The following is a 22,407-nucleotide window of genomic DNA, read 5'->3' on the forward strand; positions in this document are numbered from 1 at the left end:
TGTCCATAATTAAAGCAAAGCTTTCCACTGCACTGATAGGAGCAGGGAAGTCCAGAGGGATGTGGGTTCAGCAGTGGACCCCAGAGGGATGTCGGTTCATTTCCCAGACACATCAGGTATTCATTCCCACACCTATAATGCTTTTATTAACAATTCATCTCAATTAAAACAATTTCCCCCCCATTCAACCTAGAGTTAGAGTTTCATTACAAGGAATGTAAAGTAGCCTATGCAGGACATACTGTATCACTGACGCCAGCGTCATGGCTCTGACTGAACCATGGTTGTCTGTCTCACCCTTATGGAAAATCACAAGATGAAATCATGTAAAAACATGTGTTTTGGAACACTTCACACGTTGATGTGGATTTTCACGTGATCGCAAAACCTTTCACATGTGGATTCAAAGTTTCACATGGGATTTCACAGATGCCCTGCAAATAAAAATTGTCTTTATGATACACACAGTGCTTTAATCTTACGTATTTGACTACATTGCGTGTTCATTTATACAATAATTATTATTCAACGTGTCCTTACATGGGATTTGAACTCACAACCTCTTGGTTCACTGCATTCTAATCTTCCTGCTACGCCACCATGTCTGTGTCAATAACAAATTTCTCCTGTATTCCTACACTTCGGACTTCAAAGTAAATCTCAGCTTTGTTAAAGTATATTATATTTATCATAGAGATTCAGGAGTAATATTAAAACAGAATAATATGCCAAATCAGCATTCAACAACAATACAGAAAACCCTCAAATTTCTGAAATAAGTAAATTAAATTAGTGATGAGAGAATAGTCAGAATAAATGATAACTAAAATAGTGGTGCAGATGCCACTCTTTTAGTAAGTGCAAAAGAGTATAGTATAATGTGTATTGGACCGTTACAGACTATGTGGTGCAGCAGAAAGGTCAGTGTAATTCAAATCCAGAGATTGTGAATTCAAATCCCAGGTTGGTTCGTACTTTAGCTGAACACTGATAACACATGCAAATGCATGTGATCATGTGAAGTTTAAAAAAACGTTTCACATGTGAAGTGTTCCAAAAACACATTTTCACATGTGAAATGTCACAAACTGTTTTTTTAAATATCCTAAATGTTTTTTAATAAGTTACCAGCTACTGAATTGGTTGTGAAAATAGTGGAAACAAGTTTTAATGTACTTTAACAGCTGAACTGTATTTTTACAGTAAATATACTGTAAAACAACTAACTGTATTCAGGAAATACAAAGAAATTCAAATTCAAATTATTTTCAATAATGGACATTTTGGAAACGGGTTCACTTTCTGAATTTACTGGAACTTAAATGGAATTGATCTCATATTGGTCAGCACCCTTGGGCCGCAACCGCACCTAGAATTTGAACTCACAACCTCTTTGATGCCAGCAAACTGAATTTCCTGCTTCGCCAACAGGTTTCTTTGCAATAACACATTTCTGCACTTTCCAAAAAGTTTCCTGGAATCGAGTCAATAATTGTGCAATTATCTGACAACACCAACAAAAAAGTAGCTGTGCTCGGGAACAATTGACATGAAGGTATAGATTCAATCAGATAAAGCATGAACATGCTATTGCCAACATCTGCATAGCTGGTGCAGATCCCTAAGTGTGCATTCACACTTGAGATTTGAACCGGCAACCTCTTGGTCTGGATTTCGTTATTGTCTCAGTAGTTCCACAAGAGGGTTATTTGCTACCAAGAACATAGATCCACACACTCTCAAATATAATTCAATCTAGTACAGGCTTATCTGAAACACAACAGAGATAGAATATAACAAGGATTTATTCTAACTATTGAATAGTTTGGGGTAGGCCTCGTCTCGGACAAATGCTCCTCATAGCCAGATGCTGATGACAGGTTGCCCTATGCTGGGGAAAGGAGTTCCAATGATGGGCGTTAAGGTTATTATGCTGGTGGTGATGGGGAGGTGGAAGGTCGTTGGAAGACTGTTGCTGCAAAACAACAAGTGGGTGACACAAGGTTTGAGTTTACTTATAAATACTCCCCTAGTTTCATGCCCATTGGTTGAAAGGAAAGAGATTTTTGCACGCGTGAGCCAATAGGTTAATCAGCAACCGTGGAGGAATTGCATTAGTATGCCATGCTCATAGGCTGAAGTTAATTGGTGAATGACATTCCACATGCTTGCTAATAGGAAAGGAGGAGGAGATTATGACACTACCCGATAAATACCTGCCATGGTGATGAGGTAACATAGACACTATCATATACATACTGTAGCTGATATGCTCATATGGTAACATTAAAACCACTACCATATAAATCCCTGATATGCTGATGTGTGAGATAGGAAGCAATGTGAATTGAGTTTACTAGATTCATGAAAAGTGATGATCCATTCAGACCAGCCTTATTGATTAAACTTTAGTAACTACATCAGTACGGTTACGGTACAGTGTTGTTCCCAGGTGTACAAAAAGGTAAAAGGTACACATACGGTACCTTCAGAGGTACAGATAGCAACTCACATGGTACTAGTTGGAACCTTTTAAGATACATGTGTGGATAATCTAGTATATTTGTACAATTTCCTACCAAAAATATTCAATATAATGCTACGTTCATAACCATGTGGGAGGTGGGAATTTACCATTTGTGAAGTCATAACTACCAGTTGGATGAATTTATGTGCTTTGAAACACGAATTGGCTAATGGCCAACAAGCTGCGTCCACCATGAACTAAAAGTACAGCTATCATGCTTGTAAACAAATTCTAGAGTTTAAAACCAATATTAATAGATAGCTTTTTAGAAAGAAAATGTCCGAGGTCTGCATGTGGGAGAAGTTGGAGCTCAGGGATGATTTTCCACTCAGGCATTTTCCACTAGTAACTAAACTCAGATAATTCGTAAAAATCCAAATAACTTCACAGATCTTCATTGTAAAGGGTTTAAACACTGTTTCCCATGTTTGTTCAATGAACCATAAACAATTAATGAACATGCACCTGTGGAACGGTCGTTAAGACACTAACAGCTTACAGACGGTAGGCAATTATGGTCACAGTTATGAAAACTTAGAACACTAAAGAGGCCTTTCACCAAAAGAAAGATGCCCAGGGTCCCTGCTCATCTACGTGAACGTGCCTTAGGAATGCTGCAAGAAGGCATGAGGACTGCAGATGTGGCCAGGGGCAATAAATTGCAATGTCCGTACTGTGAGACGCCTAAGACAGTGCTATAGGGAGACAGGACGTGCAGCTGATCGTCCTCGCAGTGGCAGACAACTTGTAACAACACCTGCACAGGATCTGTACATCTGAACATCACACCTGCGGGACAAGTACAGGATGGCAACAATAACTGCCCGAGTTACACCAGGAACGAATAATCCCTCCATCAGTGCTCAGACTGTCCGCAATAGGCTGAGAGAGGCTGGACTGAGTTGTAGGCCTGTTGTAAGGCAGGTCCTCACCAGAAAACACCGGCAACAATGTCGCCTATGGGCAGGAACCCACCGTCGCTGGACCAGACAGGACTGGCTAAAAGTGCTCTTCACTGACGAGCGGTTTTGTCGCGGTTTTGTCTCACCAGGGGTGATGGTCAGATTCGCATTTATCATCGAAGGAATGAGCATCACACCGAGGCCTGTACTCTGGAGTGGGATCGATTTGGAGGTGGAGGGTCCATCATGGTCTGGGGCAGTGTGTCACAGCATCATCGTACTGAGCTTGTTGTCATTGCAGGCAATCTCAACGCTGTGCGTTACAGGGAAGACATCCTCATGTGGTACCCTTCCTGCAGGCTCATCCTGACATGACCCTCCAGCATGACAATGCCACCAGCCATACTGCTCGTTCTCTGTGAGATTTCCTGCAAGACAGGAATGTCAGTGGCCAGGCCAGTGACGAGCCCGGATCTCAATCACATTGAGTACGTCTGGGACCTGTTGTATCGGAGGGTGAGGGCAAGGGCCATTCTCCCCAGAAATTTCCGTGAACTTGCAGGTGCCTTGGTGGAAGAGCGTGGTAGCATGTCACAGCAAGAACTGGCAAATCTGGTGCAGTCCATGAGGAGGAGATGCACTGCAGTACTTAATGCAGCTGGTGGCCACACCAGATACTGACTGTTACTTTTCATCCCCCCTTTATTCAGGGACACATTATTCAATTTCTGTTAGTCACATGTCTGTGGAACTTGTTCAGTTTATGTCTCAGTTGTTGAATCTTGTTATGTTCATACAAATATTTACACGTTAAGTTTGCTGAGTTTGCTAGTTGGAGGGCCATTCAAGTGGATTTTTTCCAGTCATATGTGATACATTTTCACTTGGTTAAGAACGCCGGATTAAGTACAATCATTACTGCACTTTGAAACGTAGGTGGGGGCAATGTGCTGACGGGGATCATTGGAATATTTGGGGGCATGGTCTAAAATATGTTGCATTTGTGCCAACCTTCAGTGAAAATGGTGTACCAGTTTAAGTGGTTTTATCGTTATGTTGTTGAAGGTTGAGCATCCATGTCAGTTATGCTATTGTTGTAAGAACTTGTCACTGTCACGTTCTGACCTTTATTTTCCTTTGTTTTGTCTTTAGTTAGTATGGTCAGGGCGTGAGTTGGGGTGGGCAGTCTATGTTATTTGTTTCTATGTTTAGGTTTGTTCATTTAGCCTGATATGGTTCTCAATCAGAGGCAGGTGTTTTGCATTGTCTCTGATTGGGAGCCATATTTTGGTTGCCTGTTTTCACTGTTGGTTTGTGGGTGTTTGTCTTCCGTGTCAGTGTTTGTGCCACACGGGACTGTTTCGGTTAGTTTCACTTTTGTTATTTTGTATTTGTTGTCGTGTTCAGTTTATATTATTAAAACATGGACACTTACCACTCTGCGTATTGGTCCTCCGATCCTTCTCGCCTCTCCTCGTCAGATGAGGAGGAAGAGATAGACAGCCGTCACAGGATAATAGTTGCATTGTTTAGAGGTTAATGTGCTTCATGACAAAAGCTTCATGACAGTTCATGTTGAATTATGCAATAAATTACTGTCAACTAGTTGCAGGTGGTTATTGTAAAATTCACGTTCATTGACAGTCTCTTAGGTAAGTGAGCATTGCAGTAACATGGTAACTAACTACTGTATAAAATATCATATGGCTCTGATAGTATCACATGCACTTATATCAGCCTTTAACAAGGCTGCAAAACTGACAGTGTACAAGCTTGATGTGTATGAACAGAATACAACAGAACACATTAACTGGGATGACATTCCTGCTCATGGGAGACCTGCAACCTTCAGTATGCTGCCAATCTGCAAGTGATGTGCATGTTGTCAACAGAAGCGTCAGTGAAAGCATAGTATGTTAATGGTATGCTAGTGGCAGCAAGTACCCTGTAGGTTTTTTTGCCAGTGAGTTTTTGGGACTTTTACACTAACGTACTGATAAATAGTTTCCAGTTATGACACAAAACTTCTCAGCAACCTCCAGCAACAAGTTGCCATTAAGTTACTAGATATGACATAATAACCTCTTCACAGTGGAGATTAATACTTACACACTCTCTTGCAACATTTGCAGAATTGTGTAAAAAGTTGCTCAACTATCATAACTTAAACTGCTCCAACACTTCCACTGACGGTTAGCACAAATACACATATATTTGACCATGCCCCCAAATATGCTAATGAGCCCCAACCAGTACATTGCCCCCACCTATACTGAACAAAAATATAAATACAACATGTAAAGTGTTGGTCCCATGTTTCATGAGCTGAAATAAAATATCCCATAAATTTGCCATATGCACAAAAAGCTTATTTCTCTCTAATGTTGTGCACACATTTGTTTACATCCCTCTTAGTGAGCATTTCTCCATTGCCAAAATAATCCAGCCACCTGACAGGTGTGGCATATCAAGAAGCTGATTAAACCGCATGATCATTACACAGGTGCACCTTGTGCTGGGGAAAATAAAAGGCCACCTTAAAATGTGCAGTTTTGTCACACAATATAATGCCATAAATGTCTCAAGTTTTGAGGGAGCCTGCAATTGGCATGCTGACTGCAGTAATGTCCACTAGAGCTGTTGCCAGAGAATTGAAAGTTAATTTCTCTAACATAAGCCACCTCCAACATCGTTTTAGAAAATGTTACCGGCCTCACAACCGCAGACTAAGTGTAACCACGCCAGCCCAGGACCTCCATATCCAGCTTCTTCAGCTGAGGTGTATTTCTGTTTGTAATAAAGCGTTTTTGTGTGGAAAAACTCATTCTGGTTGGCTGGGCCTGGCTCCCCAGTAGGTGGGCCTATGCCCTCCCAGGCCCACCCATGGCTGTGTCCCTGCCCAATCAAGTGAAATCCATAGATTAAGGCTTAATGAATTTATTTCAATTGACTGATTTCCTCTAACTCAGTAAAATCTTAGAAATTGTTGCATGTTGCGTTTATTTTTGTTCAGTACCCTATATTCAAAATATTGGGTAGAAAAATATCCCATACCTACAAGGTACCGAACTCTGCCATGTGAGTTATTATAGGTGTAGCTGTGAAGTGTACCTTTTGACCTTTTTGTACCCCAGGGAACAACACTGTACCCTAATCATGCCCTTATTTTTTGAGTGTGTTAATATAAATGGTGCGACAAACAAAAAACATCCAGTCAGTGGCAGTCCTGTGGGTGAAAACAGCTTGAGGTCGAAGGAGAATGGCAAGAATTGTGCAGGCTAACAGGCAGTCCAGAAACAGACAAATAACAGCGCAGTACAACAGTGGTGTGCAGAACGGCATCTCAAAACCCACAACTCGTTGATCCGTATCACGGATGGGCTATTGCAGCAGACTACCACACCGTGTTCCACTCCTATCAGGTCCAACCCGATACTAGATGGGTGTACCTAATAAACTGTCCGGTGAATGTATGTTCCAAGCAATAAGTATGAACCTGGTGGCACTGCAAATAAATCAATGCACTCCCAACCAAGAGGTTGCAAGTTCAAAACCGCAAGTAGTTATTGTATACTGTCAAGTGTCCTTGAGCACTGCTACTTTTATGCTGATGGGTCCATAAAAGTGGTGGTGATAATTGTACAATTATTTTCACGTTTCTGGGCAAATTGCAGAAATGCATTCATGTCAATAAGTCTGTGGCCATATCTCCTTTAGGCTCAAAGATCTGCTGGTGTAGCTGCACTGTAGCAGAATATTACAGGTTGTAGAGAGCAATGGGTTATTTGTACAAATCCCATTTAAGGATTAGTCACAATTTTGTTCACAGTACAAAATTATACAAGATTTTACAGTAATTGAAATCAGAATACAGCAGCATACCATCTTACATCCCACTGCTGGCTTGCCTCCGAAGATAAGCAGGGTTGGTCCTGGATGGGGAACCAGATCCTGCTAGAAGTGATGTTGGGGACCCGTAGGAGGCATTCTACCCTCTGGTCTAAGTAGAGGCCAATACCCTGGGGCATTGAAGGGGACATTGCTCTGCGTACGGTGCCGTCTTTCGGATGGGATGTTTTAAAAGGGTGTCCTCTCTGTGGTCATTAAAAATCTCATGGAACTTATTGTAAGAGTAGGAGTGATAACCCTGTTGTCATGGCAAAATGTCCAACCTGGTCCGATTCCATCATGGCCACCTACTGTAATCAACCCCTCATTTTTAATTGGCATAAATCAACCCTTACCTCTCCAGCTGATGTGTGGTGAGTGTTCTGGCAAAAAAAATGGTTGATGTGCATCACCCAGGTGGGTACTACACATTGGTGGTGGATGATGCGATTTTCCCCTACTATGTAAAGTGCTTTGAGGACCTAGGTTGGTAGAAAAGTGCTTTATAAATCCAATCAATTATTATTTCATAGCAACGCATTCAAGTTGTTGTATATACACTACATGAACAAAAGTATGTGGACACCTGCTCGTCGAACATTTAATTCCAAAATCATATGGAGTTGGTCCCCCCTTTGCTGCTATAACAGCCTCCACTCGTCTGGGAAGGCTTTCCACTAGATGTTGGAACATTGCTGTGGGGACTTTCTTCCATTCAGCCTAAAGATAATTAGTGACGTCGGGCACCAATGGGCGATTAGGCCTGGCTGCACAGGGCTTTGTGCAGGCCAGTCAAGTTCTTCCACACCGATCTCGACAAGCCACTTCTGTATGGACCAACACTTCCCCAAAGTGTTGCCAAAAGGTTGGAAGCAGAGAATCGTCTAGAATGTCATTGTATGCTGTTGCGTTAAGATTTCCCTTCACTGGAACTAAAGGGCCGAGCCAGAACCCAGAAAATTTGCCAGAGACATTTATTCCTCCTCCACCAAACTTTACAGTTGGCACTATGCATTGGGGCAGGTCGTGTTCTCCTGGCATCCGTCAAACTCAGATTCATCAGACTGTCAGACGGTGAAGCGTGATTCATCACTCCAGAGAACACGTTTCCACTGCTCCAGAGTCCAATGGCGGTGAGCTTTATACCATTCCAGCCGATGCTTGGCATTGCACATGGCTGACAAACCGTTCTTGTGCTGACGTTGCTTCCAGAGTCAGTTCGGAGTTGCTTCCAGAGGCAGTTTGGAACTCGGTATTGAGTGTTGCAACCGAGGACAGATGTTTTTTTCCGCGCTATGCGCTTCAGCACTTGGCGGTCCCATTGTGTGAATTTGTGTGGCCTACCGGAACGTTGTTGTTCCTAGACGTTTCCACTTCACAATAACAGCACTTACAGTTGAACGGGACAGTTCAAGCAGGGCAGAAATTTGACGAACTGACTTGTTGGAAAGGTGGCATCCTATGACGGTGCCACGTTGAAAGTCAAGGAGCTCTTCAGTAAGGCCATTCTACTGCCAATGTTTGTCTATGGAGATTTTATGGCTGTGTGTTCGACTTTATACACCTGTCAGCAACGGGTGTAGCTGAAATAGACAAATCCTCTAATTTGAAGGGGTGTTCACATCATTTTGTATATATAGTGTATTTACTTTATGTTTTACTGCAACTTTAGGCAAAGCGCAGAAATGTATTCTTGGTAATAAATGTCTAGACAATCTCCATTATGTCCATAGACCTGGAGGCGCAGCATGAACTTCAGGTAAGTAGCAACTAATAGTGAGGTTGACTCCCAAGTAATCAGCATACTAACATTAACACCTTCATTTAGCTGTAAAAATACAGAAACTACTTGTAGATTTACCATGATACAGTGTTCTGAGAATGTCCTAAAAACGTCCTTGGGACGTCCTAGACAAAACCTGGAGGGGACCATGACTTTACATTTTAATTAATGTCTGTCATACCTTTTTAAAGTAAAGTATTCTAAATTACATTTGACATCTCAGCTTTCACATGTGCTCAAATGTTGTCACATGTATAGTGTTATGGTGCAGTATCACATTCCTCATGTTGTCACATTTATTTCACATGAGATGGTGTTTTCACATGTCACGTGTAGTTTCATGTTCTCACATGTTGACATTTTGCATCCCCATGTTGTCACATTTATTTCACATTCATTTAATGTGAGACCATGTACTCATGTGCTTACATGTCACATGTGATCACCGAAATTCATATGTTTTTTTGTAAGGATCACTGATATAATGGACAGGTCGTAGAAATTCAGTGAATAAAGAAATTCAGTGTAAACAGGAAACTGACAAGTGTGAAGACCATTAATAAAAAGCCAACTTTCCCCTACTTGACTACGCAACGGATCACCTACATTGTGTCACACAAGGTGGCTCTCTCTACACATCGGAAGTGCTAAACTCAAATGGAATTGTTTCACAATACCAAGCAATTAAACACAACGGTCTTCATAATGGAGGAGAATTAATATTAGAGGGCGTATCCATCTGTGCGGAGGCTGATATATCAAGGGTGAGAGAGCGCGGTGGGAGGGTCTTCGTTTGGTTGGTAGGAGCAGGCACACTGTAAACAACCACTCCGTGAAGTAGCCCACTCAAACTACATCAAGGCGAAACCAGCATTTTTTTAATCGCTGTCAATCCAGTGTAGTCTATACTCGTGCGACGGGGACAGCCCAGGTACAGACACAACATATCAAAGAGACACTGAAGCCGAATGTGGATTGCTGCTGTACTTTCAGTATAGATGACACACAGCGGATATATAAGGTGAGATTGAGATGATATTGTTGACGTGCATATTGTATGGTAGGCTTTATTGTTTGAGTAGTCTAAACAATATAAACTTATTTATCGGATAAGGCTACACATGTTCAATATCATACACTGTCTGCAGCTTGCTGCCCTCGTTAGCTTGGTGATTTATCCTTTCTCTGATAATAATGTTACAGGAAACGTTAACCATGTGTTATGACACCGATTGCTGCAATAACACATTGATTGCCCTATGGACAGAAACCTTTTATATTTTAAAATAATTTAGCCTACACATCAAGCTTCACTTTGGTTGACAAATAAGTGTATCATGCAATGCATTGATGGGGAGGTCAACATTCAAATATATAACGTTTTTTTAGAAAGCTAATTGGAATGTCAAAAATTCTACCCTGTTAATAGTGTTATGTAAAAACTGTTAGTCTTTTTGTAGTTGCTTCTATTTGACTTCAGAGCCCACTCTGCTCCCTCATACGGAGAGAGAGAGAGAGAGAAAGAGAAAGATAGACAGACCATGACATAATAGGAAGGTTTTGCATTGTCTCCAGTCTATCGCATGATTTGCCTATTGCTTGTAGGCCTAGGATATAGAGTAGGGCCTTGTCTGATTTAATCAGGCTGTAATACACAATTAATTGGTATATATCTACAGCCTGAAACGAATGCCTGTAAATTCGTGTAAATGTTCCTTACAAGCCAGAATGTTGAATACAATTAAATGTAAACTTATTCTACCGGGTGTCTGTGCGGTTTGTCCTTCAGCTGCTTGAAATTTGAGACAAAATATCCACAGGAAAATATATTGTTAGGTATGTAGTTCGTTTTGGCAACTAGGTCAAATTTGTTATATATTAGATATTTTGTTTTCAATAGCTATTGAACCAAGCATGCCATGACAGTGAAATCCGAATATTGCTGTACATACCAATTTATTCAAGTTTTAATGTCATGTGCACATGTACGGTGAAATGCCTTCCTTGCAAGTTCTAAACCCAACAATGCAGTATTTCATATCAATGTAGTACTAAATATAACATAAGGTAGAACAAAAACACACAAGATATCAAAATAATAAATAAGAACATGAGAAGGTAAGAAGCTATATACATTACAGGGTCAGTTCCAATACCACATTTACAATGTGCAGGGATACTGGAGTGAAAGGTAAATATGTATAGGGGTAAGATCACTAGGCATCAGGATTTATGATAGAGTAACAGCAGCGTATATGTGAGTATGTGTGCAGAGTCAGTATAAATGTGTGTGTTTATGTTGGAGTGTCAGTGTCAGTGTGCTTGAGTGTATAGAGACAGTGTAAAAAAACAAATACAAAGAACAACTCGGTGCATGTAGCCATTTGGTTGCTATTTAGCAGACTTATGGCTTGGAGATAGAAGCTGTTACGGAGCCTGTTGGTGTCAGACTTGATGCATCGGTACTGCTTGCTGAGTGTAAGCAGAAAAAACAGGCTATGGCTTGGGTGGCTGGAGTCATTAACAATTTTCCAGGCCATCCTTTCACACCACCTGATATACAGGTACTGGATGGCAGGGAGCTCAGTCCCAGTGATATACTGGGCTGTCTGCACCACCCTCTGTAGTACCATGTGATCGAGGGCAGTGCTGTTGCCATACCAGGCAATGACGCATCCAGTTAAGATGCTCTCAATGGTGCAGCTGTATAAGTTTTTGAGGATTTGAAGGCCCATGCCAAATCTATCCAACTCCTGAGGGGGAAGAGGTGCTGTTGCAACTTCACGACTGTGCATTTGTGTACGGACCAATTTAAGTCCTTAGTGATTTGGACACAGAGGAACTTAAAGCCTTAATTGTGTATTACAGCCTGATTAATCAGGCTAGATAAAGAGAGTATTCTGTAGACGGCAATTAAGGCATTGATGGTGGATGTATGATATTGACCCTTTCAACATGTAAATGTTTCATAATTCTATCTAGTGTTTGGGGGGGCAAATAGCCCAATAATGTCTCTTCAGAAATGTTGGCGAGTTTACCAAAACTCATTAAGGTCCAAGTAGCTTATGTTATTTTCAAAGATAGACTGGCTCTGGCAACCAAAACAGCCAAATACTCCACCTAAACGGGAATCGATTCTCAATTGTGAAAGAATTGAAACATAAGCCCCTTTACTTTCATATCACATATCAAAATAGCTACCTGGACTATCTGCATTGACCGCCTTTTTGCACTAACTCATCACATACGCTGCTGTTACTGTTTGTCCATCCTGTTGCATAGTAACTTTTCCCCTACCGTTGAATTCGGAAGTTTACATACACCTTAGCCAAATACATTTAAACTCAGTTTTTCACAATTTCCTGATATTTAATCCTAGTAAAAATTCCCTGTTTTAGGCCAGTTAGGATTACCACTTTTTATTTTAAGAATGTGAAATGTCAGGATAATAGTAGAGAGAATGATTTATTTCAGCTTTTATTTCTTTAATCACATTCCCAGCGGGTCAGAAGTTTACATACTCAATTAGTATTTGGTAGCATTGCCTTTTAAATTGTTTAACTTGGGTCAAACGTTTTGGCCCATTCCTCCTGACAGAGCTGGTGTAACTGAGTCAGATTTGTTGGCCTCCTTTGCTCGCACACACTTTTTCAGTTCTGCCCACAAAATGTCTATAGGATTGAGGTCAGGGCTTTGTGATGGCCACTCCAATACCTTGACTTTGTTGTCCTTAAGCCATTTTGCCACAAATTTGGAAGTATGCTTGGGGTCATTGTCCATTTGGAAGACCCATTTGCGACCAAGCTTTAACTTCCTGACTGATGTCTTCAGATGTTGCTTCAATATATCCACAAAATGTCCCGACCTCATGATGCCATCTATTTTGTGAAGTGCATCAGTCCCTCCTGCAGCAAAGCACCCTCACAACATGATGCTGCCACCCCCGTGCTTCACGGTTGGGATGGTGTTCTTTGGCTTGCAAGCCTCCCCCTTTTTCCTCCAAACATAATGATGGTCATTATGGCCAAACAGTTCTATTTTTGTTTCATCAGACCAGAGGACATTTCTCCAAAAAGTTACGATCTTTGTCCCCATGTGCAGTTGCAAACTGTAGTCTGGCTTTTTTATTGCGGTTTTGGAGCAGTGGCTTCTTCCTTGCTGAGGAGCATTTCAGGTTATGTCGATATAGGACTCGTTTGACTGTGGATATAGATACTTTTGTACCTGTTTCCTGCACAAAGCACAAAGTAGATGTCTTAACCGATTTGCCAAAACTATAGTTTGTTAATTAACAAGAAATTTGCGGAGTGGTTGAAAAACGAGCTTTAATTACTCCAACCTAAGTGTATGTAAACTTCCGACTTCAGCTGTATATGTACATATTTACCTCAATTACCTAGTACCCCTGCACATCGACTCGGTACTGGTACCTCGTGTGTGTGTGTATATAGCCAAGTTATTTTTTACTTTTTGTTTATTTATTCCTTTTTAAATGTTATATATTTTTTTAATTCTCTGCATTTCACTGTTAGTCTACACCTATTGTTTATTAAGCATGTGACAAATAACATTTGATTTGATAATTTCACAAATGCAAAATAGACTTACTTACACTTTTAACCGGCTTTATCACAGTTGCAGGCAACAGTATTTTTCAGTTACCACACATTTCTGGCGACTTCTTCCGTGACACACAGGTGTTCGGAGCATGCTAGATAACTAATTAGCACAGGTGGTCGCCTCTGTCTTGCGTAAACAGGCGCTGTAACATGGAGATATGGCCGTATGGGAACACTAACCCTAACCATATAAAGGTGTGTAGTAATTTTTTTGAATATGATTTCTTGCTGATATGAAACATAAGGACCTTATGCTTCCAATACTGTATGGCAAGCAAAGCGTGTTCACTTGCAGAATGAGCGTCGGGGCTCTTAACAAAAGTCCCCTCGGGCCCTTAAGGTAGTTGGCGTATATGAATGGGGTCGGGGGCAAAAAGCTTTGATAAGATAATACTGAATATTTGAAAGCCTGTTTTAACAGTAAAGGATACTAATACAATCTGTAAATAAGAACCATTGATGGCATTGACTTGTAAGCATACTCAGAAATGACAAGGATAGCAAAACAAGATATTGTTTTCAAAACCAGATGTTTTAGAGAACCACGCACAGCAGAGAGATGCAACATTTGGGGGGAGATTTTCAGTTTCAACATTTCTTTAGCCCCATCCCTCAGCAGTTTACCAAAACAAGAGTTGGAGGTGTCCACTTTGCCCTTTGTTCCCAAACCCCTACTTTCTTTAGATAAATATATGGATACTATCCATTGGATAGTTAGGTTTCTTAACTGTGTTGACAAGTATTTTCCAATACAAATTAAAAGGCTGGATAGGTAAGAATGCTGGTGGTCTGTATTTTTTTAGGGTCACAAAGGTGGGCATGGCACTTTGGTCGATGTTTTTGCATGCACAGTAGCTGAGGTGTGATGTTAAAAAAATATATAATCATTGAGCAGTGATTGACACCCAGTCTTATTTAATCAATGGGTTGGTGGGAGGACATATGACAAAGATAACCAATTAGATTCAGGTTTCAGAATGAATATGCCTCTGTTGATTTTACAGTTGGATAATCTTATGAATAAATAGAGAAATATTCAATGCTAGGGTTATTATCATCTCTTTCATCCATCCTTCTATATTCACACCCTTCAGGTGTTTGTCTAACATCTCCTGGGATCTTTCCTCCCTTTCTCTCCTCCTCCTGTTCTTAATACAGACTTTCCACCCAACTCTCTCTTTCTCACCACCCCTCTCCCTCTCTTCATTTCTCCCTGTGTCTCTAGGTCTCCCCCCTCCATCTCTACCTCTCTCTCTCTGTCCCATTTTCCATAACTGCTCCACCACCTCCACTGTCCCCTTCATTAATTTCTCCTTTCCCAAGATGGCTTTCTCAGTACCTCTCCTCCTCCTCCTTTTCTCCTCTCTTCCCTACATTTGCATCCTGGCGCTACGCTCCACGCGTCTGGCTGGAGTCAGATGGCTAATTGTGTCCCATCTGTTGGGAGAGGTCTGTGCTAAATCCAGGCTAAGGCCCTATTCTGAGATGAAGGACAGTCTCTGAGGAGCGGAGTGGCGAAACAGATTTCTACTTTTCAATTCATGTTACCTCCTTGCCTTACCTTTCGTTGTGGCTGGCAACATCACATTCTTGGCCCACAGCTCAAATTGATTGTAAATATCACAGTAGCCTATAACCAGTAAGAAAAAAATATTTAACAATCCTATCAACTTTTCTTCTAAAACATGTTACAATGGTTAATAATGCAACAATTCACAAGCATGTGCAGACAATTTAAAAGGTATATTTTCTCATCCGTACACATTCAATTAGCTAACAATACACAGCTAAATCCTGCTAGCTAGCTAACTAACTCTATGCTTAATGATCAAGTAACGGTTACCCCCCCCCCCCCCCCCCCCCCCCCCATATGGATGACACTGTTTGCATACAGTGTCATTCATATTATAATATAGGCTACACAACTAGGTAACTTTAGTTAGCTAAAGAAAATAATTTCTGCATCCTCACAAACGTTGTGGCTGTAGCTTAATGCTAATGTTCAGCTGAACCATAGCTGGAAAGGGGAGCTCTTAGGCTTACACTGGCTACAGTATTAAAGTTACCTTAGAACAAACCAGGCTTAATTTTATCAATATCATGGAAATCATTACAGGGCTGGACATTAACTTTGTCCTTTGGACAAGTAAGACTGGTTATTTATTTTTTTGGTCTGAAAGCTCAAGTCAATTGTCCCCCTAAAATGAATGGTCTGTACACCGTGGGCCAAAAAGGTGACTGAAAATTGTCTTTTGGATGAAGGGAACCACTTCACAAAATACATTTAATTATTATCACTGGTATTGACAATGGAAGGCTGCTGGTCTCTGATCCCTGTATTATATCTCCTGCCATTGTGGCTTTGAGCAATGCACTTAGGGAAAACCAGCCACGTCGCAGACACCAACATCTTTCTTCCGGACAAGCTAAACACCTTCTTCGCCCGCTTTGAGGATAACACAGTGCCCCCGACGCGGCCCGCTACCAAGGACTGTGAGCTCTCTTTCTCCGTGGCCGACTCGAGTAAGACATTTAAGCGTGTTAACACTCTCACTGCTGCCGGCCCAGACGGCATCCCTAGCCGCATCCTAGCCGCATCCTAGCCCAAGCCGCATATTCAACACCATAGTACTCCATAGTAGCACCATAGTAGTTCATCATTAAGCTTGAGGCCCTGGGTCTGAACCCCGCCCTGTGCAACTGGGTCCTGAACGTCCTGACAGGCCGCCCCCAGGTGGTGAAGGTAGGAAACAACACCTCCACTTTGCTGATCCTCAACAGTGGTGCCCCACAAGGGTGTGTGCTCAGCCCCCTCCTGTACTCTCTGTTCACCCATGACAGCGTGGCCATGCACGCCTCTAACTCAATCATCAAGTTTGCAGACGACAACAGTAGTAGGCCTGATTACCAACAATGACAAGACAGCCTACAGGGAGGAGGTGAGGGCCCTGGGTGTGTGGTGCCAGGAAAATTACCTCTCACTCAACGTCAACAAAACAAAGGAGCTGATTGTGAACTTAAGGAAACAGTAGAGGGAGCACCCCCTCATCCACATCGACTGGACCGCAGTGGAGATGGTGGAAAGCTTCAAGTACTTCGGCGTACACATCACTGACAAACTGAAATGGTCCACCCACACAGACAGTGTGATGAAGAAGGTGCAACATCACCTCTTCAACCTCAGGAGGCTGAAGAAATTTGGCTTGGCACCTAAAACCCTCAAACTTCTACAAATGCACAATTGAGAGCATCCTGTCGGGCTGTATCACCTCCCAGTACAGCAACTACACGCCCGCAACCGCAGGGCTCTCCAGAGGGTGGTGCTGTCTGCCCAACGCATCATTGGGTGCAAACTAAAGTGGGGAGAACAAGTATTTGATACACTGCCGATTTTGCAGGTTTTCCTACTTATAAAGCATGTAGAGGTCTGTAATTTTTATCATAGGTACACTTCAACTGTGAGAGACGGAATCTAAAACAAAAATTCAGAAAATCACATTGTATGATTTTTAAGTAATTAATTTGCATTTTATTGCATGACATAAGTATTTGATCACCTACCAACCAGTAAGAATTCCGGCTCTCACAGACCTGTCATTTTTCTTTAAGAAGCCCTCCTGTTCTCCACTCATTACCTGTATTAACTGTACCTGTTTGAACTCGTTACCTGTATAAAAAGACACCTGTCCACACACTCAATCAAACAGACTCCAACCTCTCCACAATGGCCAAGACCAGAGAGCTGTGTAAGGACATCAGGGATAAAATTGTAGACCTGCACAAGGCTGGGATGGGCTACAGGACAATAGCAATCAGCTTGGTGAGAAAGCAACAACTGTTGGCGCAATTATTCGAAAATGGAAGAAGTTCAAGATGACGGTCAATCACCCTCGGTCTGGGGCTCCATGCAAGATCTCACCTCGTGGGACATCAATGATCATGAGGAAGGTGAGGGATCAGCCCAGAACTACACGGCAGGACCTGGTCAATGACCTGAAGAGAGCTGGGAGCACAGTCTCAAAGAAAACCATTAGTAACACACTACGCCGTCATGGATTAAAATCCTGCAGCGCACGCAATGTCCCCCTGATCAAGCCAGTGCATGTCCAGGCCCGTCTGAAGTTTGCCAATGACCATCTGGATGATCCAGAGGAGGAATGGGAGAAGGTCACGTGGTCTGATGAGACAAAAATAGAGCTTTTTGGTCTAAACTCCACTCGCCGTGTTTGGAGGAAGAAGAAGGATGAGTACAACCCAAGAACACCATCCCAACCGTGAAGCATGGCGGTGGAAACATCATTCTTTGGGGATGCTTTTCTGCAAAGGGGACAGGACGACTGCACCGTATTGAGGGAGGATGGATGGGGCCATGTATCGCGAGATCTTGGCCAACAACCTCCTTCCCTCAGTAAGAGCATTGAAGATGGGTTGTGGCTGGGTCTTCCAGCATGACAACGACCCGAAACACACAGCCAGGGCAACTAAGGAGTGGCTCCGTAAGAAGCATCTCAAGGTCCTGGAGTGGCCTAGCCAGTCTCCAGACCTGAACCCAATAGAAATCTTTGGAGGGAGCTGAAAGTCCGTATTGCCCAGCGACAGCCCGAAACCTGAAGGACCTGGAGAAAGTCTGTATGGAGGAGTGGGCCAAAATCCCTGCTGCAGTGTGTGCAAACCTGGTCAAGAACTACAGGAAACGTATGATCTCTGTAATTGCAAACAAAGGTTTCTGTACCAATATTAAGTTCTGCTTTTCTGATGTATCAAATACTTATGTCATGCAATAAAATGCAAATTAATTACTTAAAAATCCATACAATGTGATTTTCTGGATTTTTGTTTTAGATTCCGTCTCTCACAGTTGAAGTGTACCTATGGTAAAAATTACAGACCTCGACATGCTTTGTAAGTAGGAAAACCTGCAAAATCGGCAGTGTATCAAATACTTGTTCTCCCCACTGTACCTGCCCTCCAGGACACCTACAGTGCCCGATGTCACAGGTAGGCCAAAAGGATCAGGGACAACAACCACCCGAGCCACTGCCCTTTCACCCTGCTATCATCCAGAAGACGAGGTCGGTACAGGTGAATCAAAGCTGGCACCGAGAGACTGAAAAACAGCTTCCATCTCAAGTCCATCAGACTGTTAAATTGCATTCACTAGCACATTAGAGGCTGCTGCCCTATATACATAGACTTGAAATCACTGGCCACTTTAATAATGCGACACTAGTCACTTTAATAATGTTTACATATTTTGGATTACCCATCTCATATGTATATACTGTATTCTATTGTACTACATCTTAGTCTATGCCACGCTGACATTGCGCCTCCAAATATTTATGTATTCTTAATTTCATTCCTTTACTTACATTTGTGTGTATTGTTGTGAAATTGTTAGATATTACTTGTTAGATATTGCTGCACTGTTGGAGATGGAAACACAAGTATTTCACAACACCCGCAATAACATATACTAAACACGTGTATGTGATTTTGATAATCCCCCACAAAGTAAAATACTGCACTGAAGGATACTGTATAAAACACATGTGGTCTGCCAACCATCCATCTGGAGAGCTATTGTGTGTGCTGGCTCTTGACTCAACCTTGCTCCAACACACCAGAGTCATCGTATCAAGGTCCTGTTGAGCAGCTGATTTGTGGGGCGTTTGAGCAGGGCTGGGGAAGAAGCCTGCACACCCAGTATCTCTCCTGGACTCTCCTGAATAATGGTTGGCCACCCTGCAACATTACAATTCCCACCAAATACTTTTTAAGTCTTTTATAAAATAATTCCCTCACTCAATGAACCAGGGATCAAGTGGCTAAAGTGGGCTAGGTAGCTAACTAAGATGTTTATCTATTTTTAAGTCTTGAATATTCAGTGTTCAGGCCAGGGATATATTAACAGTATAGGCATTAGGCTACTTGTCAATTATGCTATTCTAATATATATATTTTTTTACTTTGTCAGAATTACATAGCCACTATTGAATAGAGGAGAATCCTAGCCAATTTTGAGCACTTGAGACTATTTTACAACTGGAGTATGTAGCATTGGTTTCATCAACTGCACACCTGTATCAACTGTTTGTCGGCCATTTGTGGTTATAGTCTACACGAGTGCTGGTGGAAAGTTATTTTAGGACATCAGACATGACAAGGACATTAATACATGCTAATAGCTAAATAGTTAACTAACGAGTTAACCATCCAAACTACACTATGTATTGAATTGGCTATCTAGTTAGTCTGTTTTAGGCTTTATCATTATTGTACCTGCTCGCTCTCACCTCTGGCAATGGCCCACCTGTACACATGCAGGTGAGCTATACTACAACTGGGCAAATAACTCATGAACTAGCAATGAATATCAACAAATGTGCACTGGCAGCTAGGTTCACTTTGATCTCAAAAACGCATCTTGCGACTGCATGATTGAAAGACCGCTCGTGCCTGTCAATGCAGGCCACCAATAATTATATTCCAATGTGCTGTGAGATCTGTCAATGCAGGCCTACAATTATATTCCAATGCGCTCTGCAGAGAGTGGGAGGTAAGTGCATAACACATCGTATCCGAAGGACACTTTGGCTGTGTCTAGACTTGAAAGTTCATATATTTTTGTATTGTGATAATGGATTTCTGATCATGGAATTCCGAACACGTCATGAATCTACATTAACATTTAAATGTGTCCACCATGTCCACGTTGTGTCCATTCCCGATCTATATTCAAGTGTCAGTATGCATTCTACAAACTGTGGAATAGGCAACATATGATAATAACATAATAACTGATGGCAGTAGCTAACTACTGTAGCTAAGTAGCCAGCTAACCTCTGTAGCTAGCCATCAAGTTAGCAAGCAACACTAAAGGGATTGCAAATAAGTCTCATAATTTATTTCTAAATATTAGCTAGCTGGCTAGCATTTATGAGGCCGCCAAACACGTTCCCCACACTCTAGGAATGTATTTCCTCCAACGTTATAATGAAAGGGTGCCTCTCGGGCCCAAAACACATGTTTTCTGGAGACTTGTGGGAGGAATGCTGGTGACGTTGTCCACTATGTGATTTTGGTAGCCTGATTGCGTTCAGACTGATCGGACCACAAAGCGATTTTTGTGCGTCTTGACCCGTCTTTTCAATGAGCTCTTCGTATTCTGATAGCAGAAGTCGCATGTAATGTCAAGTGTAGATGACCTTTGATACAATTCTGATCGGAGTAGCCTAATTGTCTGATATTGGGATTTTTGCATAATGTTTTTTTACATGTCCAATCAAACAACTTAATCCCGTAATCTATAAACTGCTTGTCCGGCAATTGTTTTTACTTGCCCTGGGCAAGCGGACAAGCGTTAATGTGGAGCCCTGCATCATATGAAGTAAAAGCAAATTGCTATAAAGACATTTGCTGTAAGAGTGCTGGCTCAACAAGATATTTCTGTTTACACTGCCCTGCTTAGAGGGGAGCAATTGTCGGACGAGTGTTGTGTGCTACCTCTGTAGGTAGCGGTCAAGACGTGACAAGTTCATACATTTACATTGCATTATGTGTACCCGACGGTATTTTTGCTCAAATTCTAAGTGTGAAGACCCTCTCATTTGTGTCAGGATTTTTACCATATTGACTCAGTTCTGCTGGGGGCAATGGCACCATGTTAACCATTTCCAGTGGGCTCAGATTCACAGATACACATCTTAGTTTTTTTCTAGTTCATGGACTCTTACTTGTGCTGTTAGGCTTGGGATGTGATCGAGACATTCCTGTGGCATTGACTGACCTGACAGAAATGTGCAAAATAATGCTCCCTCCCTCTCCCATACAGTAATATTTTGTACATGTATCAACGAGTTGTATTGGTAACCTCACTCCTCAGCTTGAAATGCCTCCACCTGCACCATCACGTTCTTGTTAGCGTTGAGGGCAGAAATGTGTGTTTGTGAGACAGAGGACACAAGATCAATCCCCAGTGAGTGAGGGAGATACAGTATACTGTTAATCAAGCAGAGTCCCATTACAGAAGGATTGGGCTGAAGTGCAGACAGATCAAGACTTCATTCTTTCACTCTCTCAAATTCAAGCTGTTTTATTGGCATGAAAAACATTGCGTCAATATTGCCAAAGGAACACTGTATACAATATACATTGTAAAAAATTATGAGGAATTATAATACAAAAATTATACAAGTAACAGTCAATAGTAGAAATATATAAAAGGCTAAACATGAAAAATGAAACTACAACTAACTTAACTGTTATCCTCAACATTACATCAGTACTACAACTACCGTCATTGTCACGATCGTCTTGAGGAGAGAGAGAGGACCAAGGCGCAGCGCGTGAAAAATACATCTTCTTTTAATGAAGGAAAAAACAAACACTTACAAAATAAACAAAACAACCGATCGTGAAGCTAAGAAACATAAGTGCTGACACTAAACACTTAGACATAGACAATCTCCCACAATCACCTAAAGCCTATGGCTGCCTTAAATATGGCTCCCAATCAGAGACAACAAGAACCAGCTGTCTCTGATTGAGAACCAAACCAGGCAACCATAGACTTTCCTAGAACTCTCTCCTGAACACAACCCCATACACTATTCAACACCCCCTAAACAATACACACACCCTAAACTAGACAAAACACACAAACTTCCCATGTCACACCCTGACCTA

The 22,407-nt window shown here is 41.8% G+C and overlaps 1 protein-coding gene across 1 annotated transcript in view; it reads left to right on the top strand.

Moving 5' to 3' along the window:
- The first annotated feature begins 9,911 nt into the window (after positions 1-9,911).
- The window catches only part of LOC111953850 (E3 ubiquitin-protein ligase RNF152-like), a 111,399-nt gene continuing 98,903 nt past the window's right edge, over positions 9,912-22,407 (top strand). The window contains exon 1 of the mRNA XM_023973353.3: positions 9,912-10,121. The gene's annotated coding sequence lies outside the window, so the exon portion shown is untranslated. The remainder of the gene's footprint in view (positions 10,122-22,407) is intronic.

Source organism: Salvelinus sp. IW2-2015, linkage group LG27 (assembly GCF_002910315.2).
Source record: "Salvelinus sp. IW2-2015 linkage group LG27, ASM291031v2, whole genome shotgun sequence".
NCBI classification, from domain to species: domain Eukaryota; kingdom Metazoa; phylum Chordata; class Actinopteri; order Salmoniformes; family Salmonidae; genus Salvelinus; species Salvelinus sp. IW2-2015.